Source organism: Fukomys damarensis, unplaced genomic scaffold, assembly GCF_012274545.1.
Source record: "Fukomys damarensis isolate Sample0158 unplaced genomic scaffold, DMR_v1.0_HiC HiC_scaffold_16, whole genome shotgun sequence".
Classification (NCBI taxonomy): domain Eukaryota; kingdom Metazoa; phylum Chordata; class Mammalia; order Rodentia; family Bathyergidae; genus Fukomys; species Fukomys damarensis.
In genome coordinates this window covers 119052129-119058776 of record NW_022900928.1, presented here as the reverse complement: position 1 = coordinate 119058776, position 6648 = coordinate 119052129, and the positions used below count along the sequence as shown (strand labels likewise).

Sequence of the window (6648 nt, the reverse complement as noted above, 5' to 3'; positions counted from 1 at the left end):
GGTGGCGCGGGTCTCCGTGATCTTGGGCTCGGGCCTACGGCAGCTGAGGGCCATTCCTAGCATGCAGCGTTGAGGGTAAGGTCCAGGGAACGCGAGGTACGGATGGTATCGGGGACAAGTGCTGGCTGGGGTAGTTTGGAAACTCACAATTCGATCTCTGATCACATTCTCCCTCCCCCCTCCCCCTAGGCCACTGGGTTCACCGCCCGGGCTGCATCTTCTCTCCCGGAGCTGAAAACTACCCTGTTTTTGTGCAGTGCAGATTCGGCCACCGAGTTACGGAGCTGTCCAGGTTTCAGCTTTGATGCTTACTTAAAACTTGCTGGCCCTCCTCAGTCTGAGGACTCACGGCTGGAATGTTTTTTGAATGAAGCAGTCATTAGACTGCTGACCTTAGGAACTCTAGGTTGATTTTTTTGTCTCTGTTTTTGTTTTGTTTTTTTGAGACAGGGTCTCACTATGTAGTTGAGACTGACCTGGAACTCACTATGTAGCCCAGGTTGATCTCAAACTTGCAGTGATCTTCCTGCCTCAGCCTCCCGAGTGCTGGGATTACAGGCGTGTGCCACCACACCCGGCTAGGTTGATTTTTATTTTATTTATTTATTTGGTTTTTTTGAAACAGGGTCTCTGTGGTTCAGGCTGACCTTGAACTATGTAGCCCTGGCTCACCTCGGACTTTCAGGGATCCTTCTGCCTCAGCCTCCCAAACGTGCCCTGCCATAACCGACCCCAGGGTAAAATCTTCCAGCCTCAGCACACTTTACGTTTCACAGGCTTCTGACCCCACCTGCATAGGTTTGGTGGTTTTTTTCTTATCCCCCCTTAAGTCTAGGCATGGGGACAAGTAAACAGGTAAAGAAGGAAGTTTAGAGGTGACAGTATCCTCCAGAATGGAGAGGTAGGCCAAGCTGCAATCGGAAACCCTCCAGACTCTCCCTCAGTGTTCCTAATGCAGTTAGAACCATGGAGGCTGAGGAAATCACTCCCCTCCACCACTTGAGCTCAGATAGCACCCTAGGACCATTCTATATAACCCCGACCAAAGCACATGCCTCACCCGCACTCTCTTCTGTCTTAAGCCCAAAAGCCCAGTTTGTCTGTGTACCTGTGAAGTGTGCCTTTTCTTTCCTCCTGGCACCATTTCTGTGCTCCTGATCCTCAATCAATGTAACTCTTCTTTCACCATCAGGTGTACGCTTTGCAATTCTTTGTTAGCCTTCTCCACAAGCTTGAAATCTTAACATTCCCCCTTTTGACTCTGTTCCCTGTATGTGCTTCTTGTATTCTCACAGCTCTAAGGCCAGTGGAAATTAAGATTTTTCTTTCTGGTTCCTCAGGCAGAAGGCCTACTTTCAGCTCTGGCTGTACCCAGTTGCCTTGACTTGAGTCATCTGCCACGCCCTGCACAGTGACCTCCCATACACCTGTCACACACTGACACGTGGATTGACTACAAATTGATTGAACTCCAGGGGCTTTAAGAATTGCTCTGGGCCCAGGTGTTCTGGCGCAAGCCTGTAATCACAGCACTTGGGGGGTTGAGGCAGGAGGATCGCTGTGAGTTCAAGACAAGCCTTGGCTACATAGTGAGTTCCAGGTCAGTCTCAACTACATAGTGAGACCCTGTCTCAAAAAAGAAAAGCTCTGGGGCAGAAATACTGAAGCTGGGCTTTGAGGTGAGAAGCCATCAGGGCTCATAGGAACTGTCCCCTGCAACAACAGCTGAAGTCAGAGATGGGCCCGGCAGATGTGGGACAGGGCACCAGGAGCAGCTGCCAGTTTTTTCCTGGGATTTTGGAACCAAAACCAAGACAGTGTTCAGAATATGGTTCAGCATGTAACCATATGGTAAACTGTGGAATGGGCTATCTGCCATATTGCCATACTGTCATACTGACCGAGGTACAATAAAAAAGACTGTCACTTGTAGTACATGACTAATGTGACCCAGTGAGCTAGCTCCATAAGAAGAGGTTGATCCCAGCCAAGCATGGTGGTGCATGCTTATATTCCCAGCACTCAGGAAGCTGAGGTCGATCTTGTAGCTGACAGCTATGGGTTTAAGCTGTATCATTACCTGAGTTGTGTCTCTCCTCCCCAAGTCTATAACCCCCAGCACAGCTCTAGCTAACTGCCTTTACTCCACTGCTTTAACTTTTGTCTCTTGAGATAAGTTACACGCTACCCCATTAGAATCAACAACGTATTACACAAGGCTTTGGAATAATCTCTGGTCACAAGCACATGTCAGGGTAATGACACCCTAGAGACTGGGTCCAGGTGTGTTTAAGGGCCTGTGCCATGGGGATTCAGTTTTGGCATAGAGTCTTCAGAAGGACAATTACCAAAGAGCTCACTGTTTGTGAATTCTAGAGCCACCACCTGTGATATTCAGCATGAGTTCTGTTAGATTGCAACAAGAAGTTGCTAATATTTGACTTGTTTTAAACTTATAAAACAAGACTTTCATATGATTTAATTTTTTTTTTATTTAGACCGAGTCTTACTATGTACCTCAGGCTGCCTTCAAACTTGTTGCAGTCTTCCTGCATCAGCCTCCCAAGTGCTGAGATCACAGGCATGCTCCATCAAGCCAAACTTCATATGGTTTAATCGAATCTAAGCAGCAGATTTATTTTTTCCTGGCTGAAGATTTAGCTTCTCACAAGTACAAGATCCCAAGTTTGATCGCTGATAAGAATTATCACGCCTGTAATCCCAGCACTCTGGGAGGTTGAGGCAGGAGGATCAAGCTGTGAGTTCAAGACCAGCCTGGGCAACATAGTGAGTTCCAGGTCAGTCTCAACTACATGGCGAGACCCTTTCTCAAAAAACCAAAAAAGTAAAAAAAATTATCTTTCCCTGACCTATCTAATCCTGTATCCAGATCTCAGACACAAAAACTCATTGTGTGGGGAGTATGATTTAAAGTCCACACACTTTAAAATCACATATGCTAATCTAGGTGTGATAGCACACAATTTTGACACCAGCACTCTGGAAGCTGAAGCAGGAGGATCACTGAGTTCAAGGCCAGCCTGGGCTACATGCATAGTAAGACCCTATCTCAAAACAAACAAAATATCAGATGTGTCAATGTCTGTATGTATTAGTCCTCAGACTACCACTATTTTCAGCTAATGGAATAGAAGAGGATAGAGGTAGGATATGAGTTAAGCTGCTGTAACAGAGACTCAAAATAATACTAGCATAAATTAAAGAGAAATTTCATGTCTTCCTTGTATAATGATCCAGGGCAAGCACAACACTCAGGGACCCAGATGCCTCCTGTTTTATTGCTCTTACCATCCCTAAGGTGTTGCTTCATCCATGTGGTCCCAGTTGAGTCCTCCCAGGCAGCATAAGGCAGAGGGGGAAAGGAGGATGTACTCCTGCCATTTGAAGACCTGATCCTGAATCCACATGCATCACTTCTGTGCATATGTGGCAGTGGCCAGCACCTAGTCCCATAATCATACCTGCCTCCAGGGAACCTGGGAAATGTAGTCTTTCACTAGGTGGCCATTTGCCTAAATAACATTTCAGATAGTTGGGAGGTAACTAGTGTCACGAAGGGAAATAGAGGATGACTCTCATCATATTTAGCCCATCTTAAATTTGATGTAATGAGGCAGGTATTAGGTCATTTAAAGTCATGAAACAGCCAATATCATGTAAGGCATTTATCCCACTCCTGGGTTTTGAGAATGAGAACAGTAGAATCCAGTGCCACTTGGTCAATCTGTACTGTAGGACATTTGGTTGTTTACCCAGCAACCATTCCCCTACTCTCTAGCACAATACCCTGACTTTGATCATCATAATCCAAGCAATTGTGTTTTGCATGAGTCTCTTTGCAGTTCCAGAATGAATCTTCGATAGTCTAAGTCAGTGTTTTTCAAACTTTTTAACCATTACCCGTGTTAGGATCTGCATTTTATACCCAACATGAAGGTCACATTCACCACACTAACTCCATTTTGTTTGTCTCTGATTCCATTTGTTTCTTTAATTTTTTTCTTCTGGGCCACTCTCTTGGTTGCAGGAATGGCAGCTGTGATTGACAGGCATCTTTATAGCAAGCTAACGAAACTACTCCAAGTCACAGCAAGCCAAGCAGGAGCAATTACGCCATCAGGAACCAAGGCTGCCTCACACCAAACGACAAATTATCCTATGGCATGAGCCAAGGTGCCCCCTCGCAGTGGACACAGAATTGTCCTCTTGAGTGATGATGACTTTTCCACAGCCAGCCATTCCCAAGGTACAGATCAATCAGGCCACAGCTTGAGCAACAATACGTACACTGCCAGCTATGCAGAGCCCCCAGCTATCTCCAGCTCTTGCCTTTGTTCCCCTTTCCTCTAAAGCACCAAAGCTTCTGTCAGCCCCTTGAAGACAGACCTGGAACCCCTTTGTGGTTCCCGGCATGGCCATGTTGAATACTGTTTCTTCCCTGCCCTTACCGCTATTTGACAGCTTGATGGGCGTTTTAGGGCGAGTGATTGAGCCTGGTCTGTAGGAACCCCTGGGCCAAGGCTTTTACCCTAAAACTCCAGGAACAGACACACACAGGTACAACATTGATCTTTGATCTTACGTTTGATAGTTTGATATATTCTCATATTCTACTCAATTCTGCTTCATTTTTAAAATTGTAGTTGTCTTACACTTAGACTTATATCCCGCCATTCCATTAATTAGCTGCCACCTGCAGTTTGTGTGGGGTTTTTTTGTTTTGTTTTGTTTGGTGTGGGGGTTCAAACTCAGATCCTTGAGCTGGAGAGGCATGCGGCAGAACCACTGAGTTGTTGAATCCCCAGCCCCACCTGCAGTTTGAAAAAAAAAAAAAAGAGCTCAGCTGCTTCGAGTCAATTAAATTGCTCTTACTCCTTTCAGGTAAGGCATGTAGCAGAATCTGTGTATGAAAGAAAAATTTGCCCCATAATTGATTGTTTTTTGTTTTGTTTTGTTTTTTTGGTACCAGGGATCAAACTCAGAACCTTGCACTTGCCAGGCAGGTGTGGTGCCCCTGAGATAAATCCCTGGCCCTATCTCAAAATTGTAAAAAGACAAAATGCTGATTGCTTTTTTTTTTGAGACAGGGTCTCACTGTGTAGTTCAGGCTGGTCTTGAATTCGCTATATAGCCCAGGCTGGACTCAAATTTGCTCAGTAGTTTTCCTGCCTCAGCCTCCCCAGTGGGATTATAGTCATTTGCCTGCACTTGGCTCTTTTTTGGGGTAGGGTTTGGAGACAGGGTCTCATTATGTAGTTGAGACTGACCTGAAACTCACTGTGTAGCCCAGGCTGGTCTCAAACTCACAGTGATCCTCCTGCCTCAGCCTCCCAAGTGCTGGGATTACAGCCATGTGCCACCACGCCTGGCTTCTTTCTTTTGAGACATAGTCTAAGTCACTAAATTGCCCAGGTTGAGCTCAAACTACCAATCCTTCTGCCTGAGCCTCCTGAATTCTGGGATGGCAGGGATGGTAATTTCTCCCTTTTTGCTGTATGGTTCTTTGTTTTGCTTTGTTGTTATACTAGGAATCAAACCCAAGGCCTTATGCACGCTAGGCTAGTGCTATAACACCGAGAGACAACCCAGCCCTTTTTTTTATATATTATATTAGAGTTTTTAAAAATAAGCTTACTTGACCTTTGCCTGATACTCTTGAAAATCATAACTGTTGTCAATGAATTTTGACTAACAACCTATTACTGATAAAAGCACAGAGTTTATAGCTCTAAAATGTTAACCTGCAGACATTGTTATGATGTTGTGCTCAGCAAACACTCTTATCATTGCTCTGCATCCCCAGCCCACTGGTTTTTATCTTAAATTACTCCTCACACTATCTAGATGCCTTTATTTATTACTTCTTTTGGTGCTGAGTATTGAACTCAGCCTTGCAAATGCTAAGTACATGCTCTACCACTGAGCTCCACCTCCAGCCCCTTATTTTGTTTTGAAAAATAACTGTCAGATTGTCAATAATTGTTTTCAAGTTGAACAATAATCAGTTGGTTTCAAAAATTACACTTACTCATTTTATTCTGTTTGTATTTATTGGTGCATTTATTCTTTTTAGAGTTGTAGACTTCTGGTTGGGAGACAAAACCAAATGGCACAGACAAAACAAAGATGAATGCTCTCTCTTTTCCCATTCCCACTGTACAAAGGCCCAAAGAATATGAAAAATTAAATCTTTGGAGCTGTATCTTGAGCATCAGCCAGCATGGGGTGTGTGCTCTTGCTCGCGCGCACATGTGTATGTGTGTCTGTGTCTGTGTCTGTGTGTGTGTGTGTGTGTGTTGTTGTTGTTGTTGCTATATTTGTAATACTGAGGAACAAACCTAGAGCCTCCCACAGCTTACTTATGATAAGCAAATTATCTACCACTGGGTTCTACTCCTCCCTGAGCAGGGATGTTTTGACTGCTAAACTTACCTCAGAGACCCTGCAACCCCAAGAGAGAATGCAGTTCTCCTGGTATCTCCTCTCAAGCACAACATTACCCATACTCACCACTCCCCATACGTTGTGTGGATGTAGGCCCTTTTCTTCCTGAATAAAGGAATAAAGAACACAGAGATATCCAGCAACATTTTGCAGCTCATATAACTTTGAGAAGGTATCAGTTAA

At 44.7% G+C, this 6648-nt stretch overlaps 1 long non-coding RNA gene across 2 annotated transcripts; it reads left to right on the top strand.

Annotated features, from left to right (window-relative positions):
• Window positions 1-4785, top strand: LOC104853724. Of its 2 annotated transcripts, none has more exons than XR_777869.2 (3): window positions 1-75; window positions 190-292; window positions 4049-4785. It is a non-coding gene; the product is annotated as an uncharacterized LOC104853724 (long non-coding RNA). The 2 variants fall into 2 exon arrangements; XR_777870.2 differs by having other exon boundaries at window positions 7-96.
• Window positions 4786-6648: the final 1863 nt, after the last annotated feature.